The sequence below is a fragment of the Hyperoodon ampullatus genome, assembly GCF_949752795.1.
Source record: "Hyperoodon ampullatus genome assembly, chromosome: 7".
Taxonomy (NCBI): Eukaryota; Metazoa; Chordata; class Mammalia; order Artiodactyla; family Ziphiidae; genus Hyperoodon; species Hyperoodon ampullatus.
In genome coordinates this window covers 93,839,481-93,861,899 of record NC_136920.1, presented here as the reverse complement: position 1 = coordinate 93,861,899, position 22,419 = coordinate 93,839,481, and positions in this window count along the sequence as shown.

Sequence of the window (22,419 nt, the reverse complement as noted above, 5' to 3'; positions counted from 1 at the left end):
GAGGCCTCGGTACGTGGATGTCCAGGTGACCCTAATTCTGATGGGCGTGGGAGTGGGCAAGGATACCTGGAGGACACTGGAGCCGAGAATTGCACGAGGTGGAGACATGGGGCGCCAAGTCGAGGGCACTGCAGGCAGAGGGAGCGCTGAGCGAAGGTGGGGCCGCGTGGAGAAGGGAGGGGGTGGTCAGAGGAGGCGGCCTCGCTTGACTGGATGGCAGGCTTGCAGGAGAGGAGGCTGGGCGTGAGCTGGCTGCTGACTGCCTTGCTGCAGGATTCAGACCAGAGAGAACGACGTGATCCCGCTGACATTTGGGGATGACCTCTCTGATGGCAGCGTGGAGAATGGACAGGTGTGGGTGGGAGGAGTCTTACCACCTGTGTGTGGCTCCGGGCACAGACGCTGTGGAGCAGCGGCGTGGCCCTGGGCACCTGCCCCAGCCCCAAGACCCTTTGTGTTGCATCAGCAAACTTTTTTCTTTGGGGCCAGGCCTTTTGTGTGGAAACAGCTCTAAACCGACATTCTAGGCCGGAGAAGCATCGCATATTAGAGCCACAGTAGGCCCAGAGATCACTCTCCCAGCCCCTACGTTTCATGGACAGTACACCGAACCCTGAGAGGCTCAGTGATTCATGGGAAGTCCCTCAGCGGCCCGGGGGCGGCAGATTTGCAGGGGAGAATGGGCCCTGTGCATAGGAGAGCACCTCTGTATCGGGGCACGTGTGCCCCATGGGAACCTGGGACCATACGATGCCCGTCGGACATGCTGGGGCGGGCACACAGCCCCGGCAGGCCTGGCCACCGTCTGTCATCCCAGGCAGCCATGGGACCCTGGGGGCTCTGAAGGATACTGTTTCTTGGCTGTTTCTTATCAAAAAAATATGCCGCACCCCCGCAACACAGACCCCGTGGGATATTGTTAGACAGTAGTTGAGGACCAACACAGAGTGTAAGCACGAAAGAAGGAACCCTTCATGGGGACTGCAGCAGCCCATGGTTAAAGGTCTTCATCCTTTAAAAGGACATGGGGAGGGGGAGGAAATGGGAGAGGCACAGCAAAAACGCCCCCATCCCAAGCCTGGAAAGGTTACGTGCCACAAAATGCTCCTGGGCGCAGAGCAGAAGCCTGGGACCAGAACGGGCAGAGGCTGAGGAGGGTGGCTTGGGCAGCAGCTGGAGCCCGGGTGTCGAGGAGGAGCTGGGAGAGGCAGCCACTGTGCATGAGGGGAGACCAGGGAAATCCGTGAGTGTCCAGAGCGCCTGGGCGCTGAGGACTCCAGCCTGACGCCAGGGCCGCTCCTGGCCTCCGGGGCCCTTCGTGGCATTTAGAAAAGGCTCCCCTGGATATTGAGGTGCGAAGATATGCAGTCTGCAACAGCTTCAGACATTTTGCTATCAATAAATTAGTTTTTGTCATTTAAGCCAGTTTGAGTTGGGTTTTCTGTCACTCGCAATGGATTTGGTTCCAAGTGCAATGAAAAACTATTAAAGGGTTTTGAGCTGAGGAACGCATGATCTAATTTACACGTGGAAAAAAATCACTCTGGCTGCCGGGGGAGAATGGGCAGTGGAGGGGCACGAGTGGAAGCGGGGGGCCCCTCGAGAGGCCGTTGCAGCCCTTTAGATGGGAGAAGGAGTGGCTTAAACTCGGGTGGTCATAGTCGAGGGGGCAGACGTCCGCCAAGTCCTGGGGTAGCTGGTGTAGAGTCAGCAAGACTGCTGTGGGTGGACTGGAAGGATCGGAATGGTGGGGAGGAGGATGGGGCCCTTAGTGACACTGACTAGGAACAGGGCTTGAGGAGTGTTGGGTTGGTGGGTGGGATGGGTTGGAATTTCTCTTTTGAGCAGGTTCCATTGGAGATGCTGATGAGACAACTAAGCAGAGATAACAAGTCAGCAGTTGGATATCAGTCTCTTGCCCAGACGAAAGGTCAGGATTAATTTGGGCGTCATCAGGGATTAGGAAGAAAGTCAAAGTAACATAGGGAGAAAATAGGGAGGCTGCGGAGAATATAGGGCTGAGGGCAGAGCCCTGAAGTTTGCCAATCTTAGAATCAGGTAGAAGTGGAGAGGCCAGCGATGGAAATGGAGAGAGAGTGGCTAGAGAGGGAGGAGGCCAGCCAGGGCATTGTGGGCCCACAGCACCCAGCAGAGAGAGGTCAGCTGTGTCCAGGGGTGCTGAGGGGGTCACACGAAGAAGAACAGAGACGTGTCCAACATGGCGGTCATTGGTGACTGCGCTAAGAAGCCAGACTGGAGTGACTGAAGAGTGAACGGGAGAAGTGGGGGAGTGATTGCAGAAGGTTCTGTGAGGTGTGCCATGACCAGAAGCAGATGTGGAGCTGTGGCTGGAGGAGAATGTGGGTTCTGAGGAGGGCATTTTATTTTTAAAGACAGGAGACGGCAGAGCATGTGAATGGTGATGGGAACGATCTAGTGGAGGGGGAATACATTGATAATGCAGGAAAGAGGGGGATCCCTTCCTGAATGAAAGTGAGACATTGGAAAACAACTGCTTTGGCCTCTGCTGGGGGCATAAGTGGAGAGATGACAGAGAAGATGAGATCAGAAGGGGGTAAGGCTGTCGATTTGGTGGTAGGAAATTAAGGGGGTTTCTGTTACCTTGTTTTCTCGGTGGACTACAAGGTAAGGCAAAGAGCTGAGAGTGCTGGGGGCAGTTGAGGAAGGAGGAAAGGCATAAAACAGCAGTCTGAGAGCACTGGAGGATAACTTTACCAGAGATCTGTAGGAGGATTACGGGGCGATGCTGAGTGCCTGTTAGAAGCTTGTGGCTATAAAATTAAAGTGCAAGAAGTCAGCCTGGCCCCGTGGTCTCCTCCAGAAACATTCGGTGGCTGAGGTGCAGGCGTGGAGAAGATGGAGAGTTGGATTCAGGTGGACTTGGGGCTCAGCCTGGGGAGCGGAAGGAGGGAGGAAGGGGCAAAAGGATTGAGGTCATTTGCAAGGGAGAGATTATTAGGAGCAATAGTTATGTGTATCCAAGAACTTCTGAGATAGAAAAGACGTTGGAAGTAAAGATTTGGGATCATCAGCTAACGGGGAATTGGTGAAGGGTTTAGACAAGATTGCCCAGGGAGGGTGTGGCGTGAGAAGGAAGAGGGCCAGTGGTCAGACCCTGGGACTCAACATTTAAGGGGTGAGTGGAGGAGCCTTGGGGGTGAGTGAGAGGGAGGAACGCAGGAGAGGTGGGGTCACGGAAACCAAAGCAAGGAAGAGCAGGACTGGCCAGCCATCCTGGGAGGCTGGAATTATTCCTTTAGATGGCACTGGTGACCTAGTGGTGAAGAGGGCAGGGGGAGGGAGGGGAGACCGTGAGTGAGTTCAGAGGGATTACCAGTGTTAGAAACGAGGGAACTTGACCTGGGTCTGGAGAAATGAGAAGTGGGTTTAATTAATTTTCCAAGAGGCTACAGGGAAAGGAAGTTAGGACCTGAACTTGGGGGTTATATTTGGAACCAGAAAACAGCACTTGGCTTCCTCTGGGCCTGGGGCTGTGGGTGAGAGGACTCTCTGGGCCTGGAGAGGGAAGGAGGCGTGAAAAGGGGTCAGGGACCAAGCCGGGGTGAGGGCTGTGTCCTGTGGAATCTGAACAAGCGAGTGAGTGTAAATTGCCTGCCCATAAGTCACTTGTGCCTGGAGATTCCTCACTCCGTAGTAAAGCAGATCCTGCTCTCCCGACACTGGCAGAGTGGGGCTCGGGGGGAGGGGGCTGAGGAAGGTCCAGGCCTCGGTGACAAGGCCAAGCTTCCACACAGAGAAACCACTTTGGAGCGGGTGCAGACGGGATTGGGCTGGATGCATGAGGGACACTTACATTGGGGAGAATGTTAAGGGTTTCACACCCGCCACAGTTCCTGGAATAGTCCTGAGCTACAGGCACCCGTAAGGCTCCGCGAACAAAAGAAAAGTGAATGAATATCTGACATTAAAAAACCTAGGATCGGGCCCCCAGGGGACTGGCAAAAAGGTCTGTTGATTGTGTGAGGTTTTGAGCCCAGGATGTCTTGACAGAGACAGTTTATGCTCTAAAACAGCCCTGGATCGTCGGAGGGGCAACTCATTATCCTACACGGTGAAAGCCTTTGCAGCGGGCTCACAGCATGTCCTGACTTCTCTTTTAGTGTCAGCGTTGCTGTCAGGTGTCAGCGCTGGACGACAGTATCTCCCAACCTTGCAGCCCCTGCATGGACTCCTGCCTTCACTTTGGTTTTGTTTTTCTCCCAGTTTCTCTTCCCTACTCCCCAAACTGGTGTGTAGCATAAATTCACAGGGCAGGCCTGGCTTCCTCTTCCTTTCCAGTCTCCTGTGAGTGGGCTCAGATGCCTCCATGCCCCTTTCCCCTTCCTTTCAAGTGAGGGATGTCTGCTCGGCTTGAGGGTGTGGCAAGCAGACTGCAGCCACATTGCAACCGGGTGTCCCGGAAGGGTGGTCCACAGGGGCCTGCTGGACGGGGCAGGTCACGCACACTTGGGTCAAAGCGTAGGTGTCGCTGTGCTATCTACCAGTCTTTACCGTGACTCCACGCTTACCTCCTGCAAATGGAGACATTTCCAGCCCCAGAAAGCCCATGTTTCTGGTGGTTTTCGCTGGTGGGGATTCTGAATGCAGAGCCCAGTCAGCAGCTTCCTGCTGATTCATTAGGTCTGGGCACCCTCATTACCGGGTGGTGAACCAGAAGCCACAGCGAGGCATGGGGCCAGATGAGGGTAGAAAGGCTTCTCTGGAGCTGACACAGCAGTGACAGGGCTGGCTTGTGTTTCTCCAATTCTGATTTGCATCGCGGTTGCTAAGAAAGCTTTCCACCTGGTTCTGTTTACGTACTCCATTCATTCGCCCAGCCAAGGCTCCCAGATCTTCTCCTCTGCCCTCAGTAGAATTCACGCTGGGGCTGAGGCTGCTGCCAGATGCACACAGCAGGCATCCTTCCCTCTCATGGTCCACCTGCCTTTCCCTTCCGGGCAGTTTCTTATTTGACAAATAGAGTTGAGAAGCACCCAGCATCTAGGTGGTGAGGTGGGTGTTGGCAGGGGTGTGGGCAGAGAGAAGATCTGCCCTTTACCCCTGGCCCGTTGCACCTCTGGGACAGCTATGAGTGGCATCAAGTCCGCAAGTCCCTTTTACCTCCATCCCCAGCTGTTCTGTTATTGTGAGAGGCCTTGGGGCTTCTTCCCACCAGTCGTCACTGTCGCTGGCGCCGCCCACCGAGAATCACGGCCCGGCTGTGCCCAGTAGTCTCGGAGGCCACAAATTGCTTTGCCTTGGATTTGACAGTTTAGGCAATGACAGTGTTTTTATAGGCACTTCTCACTTATGTACAGGTCGTATTCCTAGCAGTTTGTTTATAAATTGTCTGTTGGATACTTGAAAACAGTTTTTCTCATAGAAATACATTTTCAGGTGATGGTTAGGTTTCTCTGCCAGCACACAAAGGGCTGTTTAACTTGGATTAAAGTAAATTATAGTTGGAAGGGGTGAGACTAGGTCAAGGTTTAAATTGAAGGGGAGATTGATGGGGAGCGGGGGTCAGCCTGGGAGAAGGAAAGGTCATTCCACTGGGTCCGCATAACAAGGCAGCCAGGCTGGGGCATGCATATATTCATTCATTCATGATTCCCTTCTTTATCTCCCACCCCAGATTCAATTCTTCAACAATCCTGTTTGTTCTACCTGAAAAATAGACCCCAAATGGAATCCCTTTTCACCTTCTGCTAGTTACCATCACCCTAGACCGGGTGATGGAACTACCACCCTCTCTTCAACTCTCTGTTCCTGTTCACCCCTCTCCCCACCCCCAGGGTCTGTTCTTCACATCACCACCAGAGTAAACCTTTAAAATGCGAGTCAGATCAAGTCATTTCACAAGGTTAAGGCAGAGTACATCCAGGAGGCAGCACCTTCCTCCCCGCCACCCCCGACCCCAGTCAACTGCACTTCGCTCCTGCCAAGTCCACTTCGAAGAGGTGGGGATCAAGATTCCTTGGGCGCCTGCTTTCTTTGGGGATCTGCCTGGTTTTCTTTCTGCCCACCCACTCTCTCTAAAAGTCCCTAGGTTTCTGCGTAAGTCCTCAATATCTGGGGCTTAACCCCTACCCTTTGATTTAGGAGGACAAACCCCGCCCCCCATCACCTACTGTGTACACACATAAGAGGACACTTTTAAAAAGCTGTGCTCCATAGGTTCATAATTACGGTAATTCATCTCCTCTCCGCTGCTCCATTCATGGTGACCTGCAGTCACACATTCCCACCCCCGTGCTAGTCTCCCTCCAGTCTGCACCGGGCCTATGATTCCTCCTCAGTCATCACTCTCCCTCCCCGCCAGTGGCACAAAGGACCCTATCCTGGGTCCCTAGCCTCCTGGGGGACCGCCCCTTCCCAGTGTGAGCTGACATCCTCACTGGAGCGCCCCCACTCCGTCCAGAACTGCCTGCTCACAGCATTCAGGGACCAGGGCTGACTCTTTTTCTCTTGTGGCTCTAGCAGTGTGTTTCAGGGCCGTGCGTTATGACCACAGAGAATTCAGGGACTAGAAGGAGGCCTACGAGGCCACTTCCCCTCCCTGGCCTCTGCCATCAGCTAGCACCTTCCGACCATCACCACCAGAGAAAGTGCCCTCTTCCCGTTGGAACTCTCTGTTCTGCAGGTGCCCTTCCATCTACCTGCCCCCTTCTCGCCGCAGGCTCTAGTGCTGCTGCCTTGGGGTGGAGAAAACAGTACCTCCTGCTGACGAAGTTGCCTGCCTCTGGCGCCATGCTCCTGCCGTCACCAGCCTCTTCTCTTGACCACTTGTTTACAGTTTCCCAGCCTCTCAGCTGTCTGGGTGACGGGAGCACCCAGCCAAGACAATCTGAATTAATTTTGCAAGTAAAATTTAATCAGACGACCTATCAAGCGCTTCACTAAATCAAGACATATTACATCTCGTGTGTGCCCTGAGCCCATTCATCTTGTGAGTCAGTCCCTGAAATGCCAGCCACGCTTAGGGCACAAAGGAAGAGCATTTTTGTCTGAAGTCAGAAGCAGTCTTCTGTGTTCCTGGATTTGCCACCTGAGAGGCCTCTCTCTGCTCTTTTGCTGGTGATAACATCAAGAAGGCATCGTTGGTGGTATCGGGTCAGATGCTCCTGAAACAGTCTCTGCTTTTACTAGCTGTGCAACTCTGAGCAACTTACTTAACCCCTCTGAGCCTCAGTTTTCTTATGTGTAAAATGGGAGTGATATCCCTCTTGGAGGGCTGTTACGAGGTGAAATGAGAGAGACCTGTGTGAAGTGTCTGTATTATAGTAAATGTTAGTGCCTTTTCCCCCATACGAAGTAAGTTAAAAACCCCATGGATGCTTCTGGTTCAGCCGTACTGATGTAGTGGCATTTACACAGAACATAAATGATAGAAAATTAACAGGCAATTAGATTATATAGAAGGAACAGTTGGATGAATTCAGTTGATTGAGGTAGACAGATTCAGGGGATATTTTAGGTTCACCATAGAAAGAAAATGGGCAGAAGTTTTCACCTTCCAGACGTGGTATGGGTTTCATAGATTGGTCTCTCTTGTGTGTTGTACTTTCTGTCTTGCTCTGACTCACTAACTGTGAGCGTTTGGTTTTACAGAGATTTCTGACATTCTCAGTAAAGCCTCACCATGGTGATGGTGATGGGGCCTCATCTTTTTGCTTCGTTTAATTTTTCTGTCACCTTTCCAGGCAGCAAGTGACTAGACCCATTTAGGACTAGGCAAAGGGAAATAGAGAAACCTCCCCTGTTATCTGCTGACAATTTTGATTAGGACTCCTTCTAGAGAAGTCTGGGAGTGGTGACGCAGAGGGGTGAGCAAAGGCCCCCGTGGGCTAGGTGGTGGCAATTCTGCTCTAAGCTTGGCCTCCTGGGAACTGGGAAATGAGGTCTCCGGCTTCCCAGGACTGGCTTTGGGGGAGAGGGGCATGGACTCCCTGGCTTCCCCTACCTTCTCCGTGTGAATGAGGCATGTGGGCACCAGCAGCCATAGGACTGTCATCCCTGGTTGGGTCCTTACCTGTGCTGGGCCCTGAGCAGAGAGGGCCAGACAATCTTCTCGTCTGCCAGGAGCTCCTGGTCCTGACTGGCTGTGGTACTTAATTACGGAACCAGTTACAGAATGTAACTCACTTCTTTAAGGACCAAAACTTAAAAAAAAAAAAAACATTTTGGCCACTTTAACGAACTCTTTCCATCCAAATGGACATAAACAAAGTGTGACTAAAAGTATGCATGCTGGGCTTCCGTAATGGCGCAGTGGTTGAGAGTCCGCCTGCTGATGCAGGAGACGCGGGTTCGTGCCCCGGTCTGGGAAGATCCCACGTGCCGCGGAGCAGCTGGGCCCGTGAGCCATGGCCGCTGAGCCTGCGCGTCCGGAGCCTGTGCTCCGCAACGGGAGAGGCCACAACAGTGAGAGGCCTGAGTACCGCAAAAAAAAAAAAAAAAAAAAAAAGTATGCATGCTTTCTTAACCAGTGTACTCAGAACACAATTGGTTCATTTTTTCATTACTCAGGGCTGTTATCGTAAATGTTAGCTACTACCCTGTGTGCTAATGAGCCAGTACTCCAGAGCCTGGTGGGATAGTCTGTTTTCCCCCCACAGCTGAACTTCTTGGGTTCCTTATCCACTTTCTGCGATTTTTCTCTTTTCTCCTCCTTCGTCGGTTGTCTCTTCTTACTTTTGCCAGCTTGTTGGCCTCCCTTTTCCTCTTCCCTGTTCTGCACTTGGTGGGAATAAACTCTCCTGGGTTTAGGCTTAGAGTGGTGGCCAGGAGGGTCTCTCTTGTTTGTTCTGAGTCCCTTTCACTTCCTTCTTTATCTCCGTAGAGTTGAGGCCCCTAGCTGGGTGATATTACGGTACTACCTGTGTTGATGCTGCATTGTTTGCCCGTGTGCCCAGTTTTCCAGATAGATTTTCAGATCATGGTCCACAAGCGAACCTGACTTTACATTTGTTTTGCCCACAGCAGTGCTCCATGTATAGCAGGGTCCTTACACACGTGTACACATTGACTTTATCAATGAATCTACTTACTGAGATAGAGAATTAAATTGAATAGTTAGTTCCACTGGAAATAGAAATAGTTATACCACTAGAAGGAAAGAGAGCATTTCCATCATGTATACAAAAGAGACAGTCTGATTGTGGGTAAGAGTTAGTGAAATTGGGGTTCTGGTTGGGTGATCTTGATTCCTCCATGCCTCGGTTTCCTCATCTGAAAAATGGGATAATTATAATTATAGTGGCTACCTTGTAGGGTTGTAAGGATTAAATGAGGTCCTGGCTGTTAAAATTGCTTGGCGTTGGGCTTCCCTGGTGGCGCAGTGGTTGAGAGTCCGCCTGCCGATGCAGGGGACACGGGTTCATGCCCCGGTCCGGGAAGATCCCACATGCCGCAGAGCGGCTGGGCCCGTGAGCCGTGGCTGCTGAGCCTGCGTGTCCGGAGGCTGTGCTCCGCAACGGGAGAGGCCACAACAGTGAGAGGCCCACGTACCGCAAAAAAAAAAAAAAAAAAAAAAAAAAAAAAGATTGCTTGGCGCAATACCTGGCACATAATAAGCATTTGCTCATGTTAATAATGATGATAAAAAAAAAGCTTCGATGTTTGATTTGGTTCATCTGGTAGGGATGGTGTGAGCTTCGTGGGGGTTTGCCTAGGGGCCCTTCCTTTCTACCCAGGATTACACTCCTCCTTTCCCCCTTCCATGCCTCTGGGAAGATCTTTATTTGGCCTCAGTGCTACATGGATATTAATGCAGAAATGTTAGGTCTGGAGATTTCCATAGCCTTTGAATAATAGACATTTGGAAAATTAAATATTTCTGTCAAGTGTGCCATAAATCTTGGCTGTTTAGGAAGGTGAGGAATTAAAATTGCAAACCAGCGAGGCGGGGAGTCAGCCTGTCCAGCTCCCTGGTGTGTGGTCTCAGGGTGAGGGTGGGCGGAGCAGGGGCTCCAGGCAGCAGCAACTTTTGTTTTAAACATCGTTATTGGAGTATAATTGCTTTACAATGGTGTGTTAGTTTAGCAGTAGCTTTGGAGCAGGAACAGGAGCAGACCCTGGGCTGAGGGCAGTCAGGAGAGGGCTGGTTACTGCAGGTCCTCAGCTCGGCCCACTCTGAAGTTGAGAAGTTTTGATGGAGGCTTCCCACTCTGTGTTCTAGATCTGCATCCAGGCTGCCCCGACCGGGCTTCAAGCCCCTCTGTCTCTTCTTTGCCTCCTGTTTTAGGCTTCCTACCTGGCTTTCTTGCCTACTCACCCACCCACTGGCTAGGCAACCCCCCCTCCCCACCTCAGAGGAAACGTCAGTTCTGATAGTTCCTGGCACTGCTGGAGAGCCACTTGGGAAGCTGGGGAGCCTGTTCTGGGCATCCCCTGCCCCAGCAATGGCAAACGCTGTGAGAGGGTCTTACGCATAGAAATGGTCTCTCAGACCACACAGAGCGGGCAGCACATGTTATCTCCAAGGGTCAGGAAACAGCAGGTGAGGAGATCTGGATGAAGTCTCTTTCTATAGACCTTGACCATCCCCATGGCTCCCTTTCTCCTCCCTCAAGCCCTGAGATGACCCAGAGACAGGCACCCACCTGCAGCCCCGTCTGTGCTTCTTTCTCCCGCCTTCTCACCCATGCAGGTATCCGGGTTTGACTCTTGACAGCTGATGTTGGGCATGTCAGCTGGTCACCAGTTCTTTGTGACCCACTCAAAAAGGGCTACAAACAAACAAAAGCCTATCTAGGGGAGATTGGCCAGGTGGTGAGGGAACTCAGAACCATGTCTTGTTCTTCCTTTCAGGCATTCATTCACTCAGCCATTGTGAGTAGGTGGCTAGAATGTGCCAGATGCGCTGGATGCCAAGGAGATACAAACAGTAAAGAGAAGAGTCTATCTCACCTTGTGTCAAACCTTGTGCTAAATCCTTTCCACACATTAATTCATTTAACCCTAAGATCCTTAAGATATTACTGTTATCCTCTTAAATAAGGGAACTGTGATTCAGAGAAATTAAGTGACCTTCCCAGATGGAAGAGCTAAGAAACTCACATCTGGCTCTCACTCACTTTGAATCACTTGCCAATAAGGCCTTGCTGAAAAGTTGAGGGAGCCAGGCCTTGCCCCAGAGAAGCTCGCAGTCTAGTTAGAGAGCAGATGAATATATTTGAGTGGGGAGCTCAGCCTAGGATGGATGGCAGGGAACCAGGGAGGGTTTCCTGGAGGAGGTGATGCCCAAGTTGAATCTAGCAGGATGTATAGGAGCCAGCTGGGGGAAGAATGGGAGGTAGGGTATCATGAGGCTGGGGGAAGAGCGTCAACAAACACACAGAAGTGAGTGAGGACTTGTGTTTGGGTCACAGCAAGCAGCTAGAACCAAGGTGCAAGGGGAGAAGCTAGGAAGTTGGCAGGAATCAAATCGTGAAGGGCCTTGTACGTCAGGCTAAAGGCACCAGAAAACCACTGTGGGGATTTATACAAAAGGGAACAGGTTGAGAGCCTCTGGGCCAGGGGTCCCCAACCCACTGGTCCATGGCCTGTTAGGAACCGGGCTGCACAGCAGGAGGTGAGTGGCGGGGGGTGGGCGAGCGAGCAAAGCTTCATCTGCTGCCCCCCATTGCTCCCCATCACTCGCATTACTGCCTGAAAACGCCCCCTCCCCACCCCTCCACCCCTGGTCGGTCCGTGGAAAAATTGTCTTCCATGAAACCAGTCCCGGTGCCAAAAACATTGGGGACCGCTGCTCTGGGTAGCTGAACAGAAGGCAGAAAAACCGTGAAGGCCACTGCAGACATCAGTGTGAAACGTGTGTGGCTTACACTAAGGTCTGGAGGTGGACAAATCTGAAAGATTTTCTAGAAGGGAGAATTGATAGGACTCTGTGCTGATTGGACATGGGGAGTGTCATTTGTAGAGAAGGGAGGAGCCAGGTCTGGGGGACCAGGATGGACAGCCAGTCCCCAAATATGTGTGGCCTGCCTGCTTTTTGGCAGTGGCGATCCTCACCGTGGACACAGGCCCTGTTCTGACTTCATGGGGATGCAGTAGATGCATTATGACCACTGGGCTGTGGGATGCATGTGACTATTGAGATGTCAGTCATGCAGGCAGGGACCCAGCTGGCCCAGCTCCCGGGAGCTGAGCTAGGGAAGTGGGCCTCCCCGCCTCGCCCTCCCCAAAGGCACAACCTCTTCTCTGTCGGCTACAAAGGAAGTTGACTTTCCGTGTATTGGACATATGGACAGTGTCTATTATTGTCCTCTTTTCCCGTGTGGCTTAAGGATTGCTTGGCCAGTAAGCACTGCTTTTGGACCTAGTTTCTCCTAGGATACCAGCACATGGCCGTTTGGAAGGCAGCTGCCCTGAAGCCGTCAGCCTAGCTTTGGGACAGGAGCTGTGAGATCCTGGGGGTCGCTTCCAGGTTCCCCCATACACCAGCGTCTCTGGGCTCTAGGGGACAACTTCTGGGGCCTGGGTGAACCTGGTGCCCAAGGAGAAGCTTGTAAAAGGAGATAAGAGGGCTTCCCTGGTGGCGCAGTGGTTGAGAGTCCGCCTGCTGATGCAGGGAACATGGGTTCGTGCCCCGGTCCGGGAGGATCCCACATGCCGTGGAGCGGCTGGGCCCGTGAGCCATGGCCGCTGAGCCTGCGTGTCCGGAGCCTGTGCTCTGCAACGGGAGAGACCACAACAGTGAGAGGCCCGCGTACCGCAAAAAAAAAAAAAAAAAAAAAAGGAGATAAGAGACTCCTTATAGTTTTAGGACCCTGGGAGGAAAGCAGGGTGGATGACAACCGTGACTTTCTGGAGTAAAATGTGAACTTCTGAAAACTGAGGACCAAAAGCTGGGTTCAGTCTTGGCCACGCCTAGGCTAAGGGCTGGGAGAGAGCAACAGCAGCCCTCTTGTGGTTATGAGGGGCATGGGTGGGCTTTGTTCACCATCCAGCTGGCCTCCTCCCTCAGTGTAGCAGGACCCCAGCATCTCTGGAACTCTGTCCTCCTCCATCCAAGGAAATTAGATGGGGCACTCCGGATTATTTGGCTCTGAATTCCTCCCCACCCTTCAGAAAAGCCCACCTGGTGTTCAGACAGACATGAATCCCCATCGGCTAACTCTCTGGCTGTTTGTGCCAGTTCTGGCACCTACCATACCTGGGGTCAGTGTTGCTGCCCAGGCCTGCCATGAGCACAGCTACGGTCCATTTTGACTCCCGGCTGACTCCCGGGGGGCCTGGCACATTATCCATCGCGGACTAGGTGCTCCAGGTGTGTCTCAGGAATGTAATACAAGCTCCCAGAGAACCTTTCAGAGGCTGGGGGCGGGGGGGCGGGGCGGGTTGCGCTGTGCGCAGGATCGTAAGAGCCCGTGCAGAGTGGAAAGTTGGGGCGGGGCAGCCCATGCTCAGGAAGAACGGACTGTGGGCTTGAGGAAGGGCTCCGGGGCCTGGGCACGGATGGCGGCAGCGCGCGCTGGAGCCCCCGCCTGCTCCCTCTCCCCAAGTGTGCGCTAGGCTTTCGTTACTCTGGCAACTGGCCCCGCTCAGACGGCAGCAGGCAGCTGAATCCAGCCCCTTGTTACGGGGGAAAATGCTCTCATTGAAGCGCCCGAGCGGAGCTTCTGCCTTTTATTGCAACCGGCCCCACCGGCTTCCATTTGGAAACTTATTAGTGTGCGCTCGCGGCGAGAGGGCCGGGGAATCCGGGACGCCGCCGGGGGAAGGCAGAGGCGACGGCCGCCGAATGCTAATCAGGGGGGCAAGCAGAGCCGAGGGGCGGGAAGGGTCCGCCCGGCCCCAAGCGCCCCCGCCCTAGCGTTGACCTCGGCCTGACCTGCTTTGCTTCCCAGACTTTGCGCTAGGAGTGGGGTCCAAGCGCACGGGTGGAAAGGGTCTTAGGACCCAGAGAGGAGGTGTCTCCTGGGGAAGGACGGGGCCGGCTCCCCACCCTGCCCCGAGGGCGCTGTAGCCCCCGTCCCTGGGCTTCCTGCAGCCACAGTCTGCCGCCGCCTGCCCACCCCGCCAGGGGAGGCTGCCCGCGCCCGGAATAATAATGCGCCCGCTCGCCCGCGCCTCCTTATTTTGTTAAAGGGCAGTGGCCGCGGCTGCCGTAGCAGGTAATTAGCTGGACAGATGGGGACCGGCGCGGAGGTAGATGTTCGCAGTGAAGACAGGCGCCCTTCTCCTTGCCTCGCTCCCTAAAGGCTCCCGAGTGGGATGACGAACAAAGCGTGGGCCTTCCGGAAGCGGGCTGCTTTGGACCCATCTCAGGACTTCGCACAAGGGCAGCCCTTTGTTTACAGTTCCTCTTCCCTTTCCATTTCCTTTTCTCCCACCTCCTCCCCCTTTCCGGTTATCTGCTTCCCCCGGGGGGGGCGGGGCTGGGGCGAGGAGGTCCTCTCTAACTGCCCACCTCCCAATCCCCGTTATTCTGTTGGGGACCCTTTGCCAAGGAGGCTGTCACACACATCAGGGCCGAGGCAGTGATGCTGGGGCAGGCGTGGGAGGACGGACTGCGGAGCCCACGTCATCCGGCCCAGGGGGAGTGCTGTGCTGCTCTCCTGCCAGCGGGTGGAGGTGCCTGGGCTGCCGCCAAGCAGGGCTTTGCCTGCCGTGTCGCCATCAGCTGCTGACCTCATTAGGGCTCCTATCATGGAGGAGCGGGCCGTTAAAGGTCCACAAGAACCTGAGCTAAGTGGCTGCAAAGACGACAGCCTCCCTGGAAACTCGCTTTCCAGTGAGCTGCTGCATCCCCTCCTCCTCTAATTAGCAGGAGGGAGCTGGACAAGTTGTTACAACTGAAGGGAAAACGATAAAAGATGGCTTTGTATTAGTGTGGCAAATTTTATTAAATCGAGAGAAAGGGTAACTGAAACATGACAGCCGTGTATGTACTGCCTCCTGAATTTGTAATAACCCAATCTTGCTGTGAATCATCCCTGCGTTGACAAATGGAATATACAGCATTTAACAGATCCAGTATTGTAAGAGGTACAACAGAACAGCCGAATGCGGAGGGACTGGTAGGGGAAGAGGGTCTCTAACCCACAGCAGTGCTCACTGGTTAATGAGCAGAAATACAGGGTCTGGCCTAAGGCTTTGTCTCCTTAATTACTACCTCCCCCTCTTTTCCCTATGTCTCAGTCTTTCCACTTATAATTCAGAGGTAATATTTGGCCACAAGAGAAAACTTAACTAATAGCACATTAGTTGGTAGGGAATGGACAAAGCCACCTTTTCCTAAAGGGAGGAAAAGGTGAGACAGGAAATCCAGGAGAAAGAGCTGAGCTGCGTAGCTCTTCTGGGCTTGGGGAGATCTTTCGTTCTCAAGCCGGAAGGGGGGTGATCGAATGTTTACTATACATTAACTGTGGTGCCAGTAGCTGTCATTATTTTGATGATAGAGATCTGAGCGAGGCCTGGAGAGGTTAAGTCATATACCTCAAGGTCTAGTAAGTGGCAGCCTGGATCTGTACTTTGGTCCTTCAGACTCCAAAGCCTATACTTAGCCTGTTACCCTAGGCCTCAGGGTTTTTTTTTTTTTTTTAAGGTTTTTATTGGAGTATAGTTGCTTTACAGTGGTGTGTTAGTTTCTGCTTTATAACAAAGTGAATCAGTTATACATACACATATGTCCCCATATCTCTTCCCTCTTGCGTCTCCCTGCCTCCCACCCTCCCTATCCCACCCCTCTAGGTGGTCACAAAGCACCGAGCTGATCTCCCTGTGCTATGCGGCTGCTTCCCACTAACTATCTGTTTTACATTTGGTAGTGTATATATGTCCATGCCACTCTCTCACTTCGCCCCAGCTTACACTTCCCCCTCCTCGTGTCCTCAAGTCCATTTTCTAGTAGTTCTGTGTCTTTATTCCCATCTTTCCCCTAGGTTCTGCATGACCATTTTTTTTTTTTTGGATTCCATATATATGTGTTAGCATACGGTATTTGTTTTTCTCTTTCTGACTTACTTCACTCTGTATGACAGACTCTAGGTCCATCCACCTCACTACAAATAACTCAATTTCGTTCCTTTTTATTAGGCCTCAGATTTTAGTTGACAAATGAGACGGGAAAAAATTTTTCATTTGTAGAGGCCATTTAGTGAGGAATTGTGGCCCTTGAGCAACAGTCTAGGGGATTTCGAGAGATCTTCTGATCGAGATGAGATATTCTTTCCTCTGCTTTCAGAGGGAAGTGATGGGGGCCCAGCAATGTTAAGCAACTTGTCCAGGGTGATTCAGCCAGGAAGTGACTGAGAAAGGAGACCAGACCTCACATCCCTTCTGACTAAGGCCTCGGATGTCAGATAAATCCATGCTGTATTAAAATAGGGTCTACTTGGGGTAATTGCAAACTAATCTGTGGGCTAGTTGGGCCAACATATGATGTGGTTTTAGACCTACCAGAGTTGGAATAAGGAAGGTGCTTGGCATGTACATCACAAACTATTCTAACAACATGCAAACTTGTTTTTGACTTTAGGTTCAGTTTTTTTTAAAGTCTTTATGTATTTATTTATTTATTCTGTGGTACGCGGGCCTCTCACTGTTGTGGCCTCTCCCGCTGCGGAGCACAGGCTCCGGACGTGCAGCCTCAGCGGCCATGGCTCACGGGCCCAGCTCCTCCGCGGCATGTGGGATCTTCCCAGACCGGGGCACGAACCCGTGTCCCCTGCATCGGCAGGCGGACTCTCAACCACTGCGCCACCAGGGAAGCCCAAAGATTTTATTTTTTAAGAGCAGTTTTAGGTTTACAATAAAATTGAGGAGAAGGTACAGAGATTTCCCACATACCCCCTGCTCCCACACATGTATAGTCTCCTCCATTATCAGCACCACTACCATCAGCATCACAGAATGGTACTTGTTACCAAGGATGCACCTACACTGACACGTCATAATTACCCATAGATCCATGGTTTACCTAAGGGTTCACTCTTGGTGCTGTACATTAATGGGTTTGGACAAATGTATAATGACGTACATCCATCACTGTTGTATCATACAGAGTACTTTGCCCTAAAAATCCTCTGTGCACTGCCTATTCATCTCTTCCCCCTCTCCACACCTGGAAACCACCGATCTTTTTATCATCTCCATAGTTTTGCTTTTTTAGGTTCAGTTTTCTGAACGGGAGATGGTAGAGTTAAGTGGATTCATCATTGGTTGAGCAGTCACTGGGTTGATGTCTGTCCACTAGGAGGGAGTTTCTAGGAGGATGTTATCAGGACTTTGTCCTTGTTCTTACCCACTTCTGTGTTTTTGATGTGTTGATGTTGGAATTAGTACTTAAAAAGCTCTCAGCAGGATGGGAGGGGGGCTGGAGAGCGGATTTCTGTGGCGGTAGGTTAGCAGAACTATGGGTGTAGAATGGACTCGTGGACACATGATTGAAAGCCTTGGGTGCCAGGGCTGCAAGAGGGGCCACAGAGCGGCCAGCTGGCCCTTCCTGAACAGAGGAAGAGGCTGATGAAGTGATGGTCTCCAGGACAGAGAGAGAAGCCCGTATTCCCTTCCGAGACCCTCACGCCTGGCCCTAGGTACCGAGTGTCACCTGATGTCAACAGGAGGAGTTTCCTGTGTAACTAGCATGTCACACTGTTGGGCTTTTCACAAGTCATGTGTCCCTTCACCTGCCACAGGCAGGTATAAACCCAGAACATCCCATACAGGTGGTTGTCTAGCCCCCTAAAATCTCCAGCGAAGACTTTGCAGCCTCTTCAGGGGATGCGATCAAAAGTTGCTCACTTCCCTGCAGTGAGGCTCGTCCTCCTGGGGTCCAGCCGGACGTCTCGCTGCTGCTGCCCCTTCTCTTCTGTCCTCAGGGGAGACAGGTGTACGCTGCCATCTTCCCAGTCACTCGTCCTAGATTTGAAGGCTGGTATATAAGTCTCATCTCTCCTCTCACTCAAGTTCTTGCTGCCAAAGACGGAGCTCAGCCTTCGGAGGGTTTCACACCCCACTCAGGAGTGATTAACGCATCCCTTTCCCCATTGTGGAGAGGAAATGAGCAAAGCACTTCTGTTCAAAAACAAGAGACAAAAATATGTAATTCAACCCCAGGCTCCAGTTTGGGTTTGCAAAGTGGAAAACAACACAGAGACATTTTCCAGGTTCTTTCATGTTATTCCCTCTATAATGTGCCCCAAAATATTTTCCAAGTGATTCATCTACAATCCAATAGGAACAACGGCTGTTGCCATTTGTATGAAAGGAGCAGAGACGCATTCGTGAGGGATTTTATTTTATTAAGGGGGAATGGCACAGGTGTTTAGAGACCAGAGGCATCAAGGTCTGTGCCCAGGGCGTCTGCAGCTCCAGGCGGGGCAGCCGGCACCACTGCAGGTAGGAGAATAGACCAACCAAGAAACACCCCGTGGTTACCGCGGGACAGGGCTGCCCGCTGTGGAGACTTTTAACTTCAGTGCACTGGTCTCCTGCCACTCAAAGATCTCTTCATAGTCTGCTAATTAAAAAAAAATAGTATTAACAATAATAATTCATATTTGTAAGGGTTTACAATGCTGCCTTCTAGCCATCTCTATCTTGATCCTGATTAGCACTCTAGGATTGGAACAGGTACTATAGTCCCCATTTTACAGATGAAAAAACTGAGGCTTTCAGATGTTTACTACTTTGTCCAAGATTAAGAGGCTCCCCGTCTCCCATCCTCCCATTTCTGTATGTGGGTGTCCCCTTGTGAGTGTCAGGGATTTTGTGTTGCTTTCTGATTTGGGGGAGGAGGTGTGTGGGTGTCCCTAAAGGGCAGTGTTGCCCACGGTCAGCCACTGAGAGAAGAGGAGGGTTGTTAGCCAGAAAACAGGAGTGGCCAGGAGGACCCCAGGGTGGCAGGGGAGAAGGTCTGGGCCCCACTCCTGTGAATACAGACTTGGAGGAGGCTGGGCATAGGGAAAGGTGCTGTCTCTGCATGGGCAGGCAGGTTCTAGGTCGTAAGCGTGAACTGGGAACCCCGAAGAGGGTCTGACTACCCACAAAAAGCCAGGTTCCTTGTTCCTTTCCCCTTTGTATTTCCAGGCTCTTAGAAAAGTCTTATTTAATCATTCCAGTCTCATTAGTTGTGTTTCTTGGCATAAAGGCAGAGGACCCATGTCCACAGCAAAGCATTATTTGAAAGGGGTGGTGACTGCCTCTGAGACCACCCCGCTGGTGTCAGCATAATGAGTGAGAGAGTGAGACCCCCCCCCCCCAGGACAACATGAAGCTTAGGTGACAACGGTCAGGGGAGAAGGAGGCTGCTGCCTTGCCTCACTGGAGAGCCTCCCTCCCCGGCCCTCAACAGAAGGTCAGGGTTTGAGGATTTTTAAAGCTAAATTGTGCACAACAGTGTGAGTGTACGTAACACTACTGAACTGTACACTTAAAAGTGGTTAAGATGGTAAATTTTATGTTTTGTGTATTTTACCACAATAAAAAATGAAAAATGACTAATTGTAATAATTGCTCGTAGTTCAGAAGTCAAACAACATACAGAGTGAAGTAAGTCAGAAAGAGAAAAACAAATACCGTATGCTTACACATAGATATGGAATCTAAAAAAAAAAAAATTGGTTCTGAAGAACCTAGGGGCAGGACAGGAATAAAGACGCAGATGTAGAGAATGGACTTGAGGACACGGGGAGGGGGAAGGGTAATCTGGGACAAAGTGAGAGAGAGGCATGGACATATATACACTACCAAACGTAAAATAGATAGCTAGTGGGAAGCAGCTGCATAGCACAGGGATATCAGCTCAGTGCTTTGTGACCACCTAGAGGGGTGGGATAGGGAGGGTGGGAGGGAGACGCAAGAGGGAGGGGATATGGGGATGTATGTATATGTATAGCTGATTCACTCTGTTATACAAAAAAAAAGTCAAACAATATTAAAAGGCTTATGACATTAGACAGTATTTCTCTGCTCTAAGCGCCCTCGTCCCACAGCCTCCCTTCCTAGAAACAATGGCTTTCAACTTTTCAGCTGTTTCTTCTGACATTTAGGTATCTCCATAGTTCTAAATTATATGCATGTATTGTTATAGTTTAAGGCATTGGTTATATTATCTATTGACTATTTATGGTAATGAGGATTTCGTTCTCTCACACTGCCTTCCCCTCTGATTCTTCCCCCTTATATAGTGTATTCAAATTTTAGTTAAATCAATATTCAGGATTTACATTGTTACACCTATTTGAATATTATTCACAACTGACTGTTATACTATGGTTATGTTTCTTTTGTTTTTTTCCTGTTTTTGTTAATAACTGCCTTGTTTTGCTTAATTTTTTTTGCTTTAATTTTCTTTGTGTCTACCGAGAGCCTCTCAGAATAATTTTCCTCAAGGTCACTCTCATCAGGCAGTCAATCAGTTCCAGTAGATTTCTCGGAAACTTTGCTCCCAGACACCTCTGTTCTGTCTTGTCTGGGGTAGCTTGTTCCCAGGCCTGTGGGTGTGTTATCCTGGGACCTCCCTCTGCTCTGATCCTGGGAATTCCCTTTGCCCTTCTGTGATTTACATTCCCTATTTCTAGGATCTTGCATCTTCTTCTTTTTTGGTTTGCTCCATTGTTTTGTTGGAGCACATTCTCCAGGAGTTTTCTCGGGTTCGAAAGATGTGCAGTGGCCGAGGGCGTGGTGACAACAGTCTGTGGAATGGCACTGTACACTCTGGACCAGTGTCCTCTGCACCTGGTGCTCAGCAGTCCCCCCTCCCTCCTGTTTTCTGTAACTCACATTGTCCTTTTTCTTATTCCTTCATCTTGCTGGAGGATTTTGAGTTTTAGGGAGGCCGGTTGGTGGTGGGGCCCTTGCACATGTCACACTAGTAGGTGGCAGAACTGTGACTTGGACCCAGATCCACTGGCTCAAGGATCCAGGATCCTTGTAAGGATCAAGGCCATCACTGTCCTACAGCTCTGTGCATGCTCCTCTCCCCTTTTAAGTTAACTATAGTCGATTTACGAAACTGTGTTATTTTCAGGTACAGCTTCAGATTCTTTTTCACTATAGGTTATGACAAGATATTGAATATATAGTTCCCTGAGCTATACAGTAAATCCTTGTTGTTTACCTGTTTTACATATATAGTGATGTGTCTGTTAATCCCATACTCCTAATTTATCCCTCCCCCTGGCTCATGCCCCTTTGAATTGGCAGGAAGTCAGTGGAGAGATCCCCTCTACGACAGGCCTCCTAGCCTTTTCCTGGAAGAATTCAGGCCTGAATCCCGCAGGTAAAGGAGAAAAGAGCGTGGGAGAGAGAGTGAGGCTCCCCTGAAGTCCCTTGTAACTCAGTGGGTAAGAGCGTGTTGAGATGGTGAACAGAGCGGGAGGGCCTGTCTTCCTGCGGGCTGTGTCTGGGAGGACTTGCCCAGCCTGCTTTAAGGACGCTGCCTCCTCCTTACCAGCTTCCTCCTGTCCCTCTTTCAATCCCCGCCTAGAGCATTGCTTTTCTTGGGATGTTTCCCAGGCCGAGTGGAAGCAAGATGGCAATTCATGCCAGGAGTCTTGCATAAATAAAAATCCACAGATAACTCCCAAGCCCGGCGTTAGCCATTAGTTTCAATCTTTCTTACCCACCAAACCTTTCCAGAGCTGCTAAACGGAGCACGACTGAATGATTTGTGTCTTTCCCCATTTCATCCCCTCTGCTCCCTCCTTCTGCTTCTGACTGAGGCACAAATGAGCAATGAAGTGACCCAAGTAAGGCCATGAAATATTCTACTACAAGAAGGTGGAAAAGCAAGAGGCTTCAGTCATCCATAAACCTGATCATCAGGCTCCAAGCCATTGAAGGTGACTATTTACTCATTCATTCATTCATTTACTTAGTAGTCTATTATTGATCTAGTAAAGTTCTAGGCATTATAAAAGCCCAGTGTCTTTCAATTTGAGGTATTTAAACTGTATTGAAAGCAAACGGACCCCTTGTGGCTTGTAATCACCCCAAGGATGTGAATCTCTGGTTGGTTTTGCCCATTCAGTATGGGGTCCTCAGGGTCCACGGTTTGGGCTGAAGGACAGGCAGTTGCTCAGAGTGAGAGCCCCATAAATGTTTGTTGTTGACGACGCTGGTGCTTGCTCAGTAAAGCTAATACTGCCATTGTCATCAGGGAATAAATCTGTACTCGTGTGTGTGAGCATTTCCCTTTGAATGTGCTGCTAAGTGTGCTCAATCCGGTTCTTTATGGTTTCCGAGAGCTGGGGCATGATGACAAAGGCCTTGGCAGTTTATTGCTGAGAAGTTGAGCAGAAAATAAGAAGTCACTGAATTAGTCCAGGGCTCACTGCCCCACCCATGCCACCCCACAGCTGCTGGGAACCCTGGACCCCAGCTCAGCGTCCCTCAGCTCTCGCTGGTGGGCCTTTGGTGTCCAGCTCAAATCTTGTCTCCCTGGGT